The sequence below is a fragment of the Gavialis gangeticus genome, unplaced genomic scaffold (genome assembly GCF_001723915.1).
Source record: "Gavialis gangeticus isolate Ggan-Ray unplaced genomic scaffold, GavGan_comp1, whole genome shotgun sequence".
Taxonomy (NCBI): Eukaryota; Metazoa; Chordata; order Crocodylia; family Gavialidae; genus Gavialis; species Gavialis gangeticus.
In genome coordinates this window covers 30,072,156-30,073,357 of record NW_017729026.1, presented here as the reverse complement: position 1 = coordinate 30,073,357, position 1,202 = coordinate 30,072,156, and positions in this window count along the sequence as shown.

Genomic DNA, 1,202 nt, shown 5'->3' with positions numbered 1-1,202 from the left:
CAGCTTGAGGTGCAGTTTCCCAGAAAACCCTGCACCTATCGCCTTGAAACTTGGTAGACTTCATGCCTTCAGAAAGGGCTACCATCCCTGCTGTTTTAACTTAAATCTGCCAAAAAATGCGAAGTTATAGGTAGTTTTGTGCTTCCCCATTATAGCCTATGGGCGAAAGGTTGAAACAGTGTTGAAATTGTTCTGTTTTGTTTCATCAAAACTGTGTTTTCAAAACTAAATGAAACCCTATCCCATCAAAACAGCGAAATGGAAGTCGAAACGAAATGGTGCTGTTTCACACAGCCCTATTGACTAGGCTGAAACCACCATCAATTTTTTTTTTTAAATATTTATTTCTATATATATATAACTGTACCTCTACCAACCCAACAAGTTAAAGTATTTTAGTCCCATTACAATGTTCGCACTGCACACCATTCTTGTGCTTTCACTTGTCGTCACTTTCGTCCTCATCGTAGTCACTATCCTTACCGTTGTCCTCGTTGCTCTCTGTGGAGGGCTTGCTTCTGAAAAGTCTGTGCCAGCCCACTCTCCACCATATGAAGTCCGCCATCTTTTTCCTATCGTCGTCTTCTGCCTTCTTGTAGTACCAGTACATTTTACGCAACCCCATTTAATACAGGAATGGAGTCTGAGTACATTCCTCGACTGTGGGGTCTGAGTGCCGGTTTGTGAACAGGGCGTACAGGGCAGGTGATGAACCGGTCAAAGCAGGCTGAGGGGTGTCACGCCTGATTAATAGTCGGCCGGATCTGAGAGAAGGTTCTAGAGATTTCTGGGTTAGATCATGTACAAGGTTTATTTAAACAACTGTGTTTAACAACAAAGGGATGGTTACAAATAACAATAAAACACAAAATGTGACTATAACATACACTAACACCACAAACATAAATATGTATCAATGGCACTTATCAGTAGGAGCCAGTTGCCAAGTGTGTGCACTTTCTGTCTAATTAAGCTTTGTTAGCCTCTCACAAGTCAGGCATCCCTGAGTTTGTGAGCTGACTCTGGCTGGTGAGGTGTGGTCTGGTGCGATCCTCGTCACGACCTCAGTCTCTGACTGATCGAGTCAAAGGTGATGGTCCCAGTATCAATCTTATAGTTTCATAGTAGTTTCATAGTAGCTAGGGTCAGGAGGGACCTGATGAGATCATCTAGCCTGACCCCCTGCCACAGGCAGGAATGAA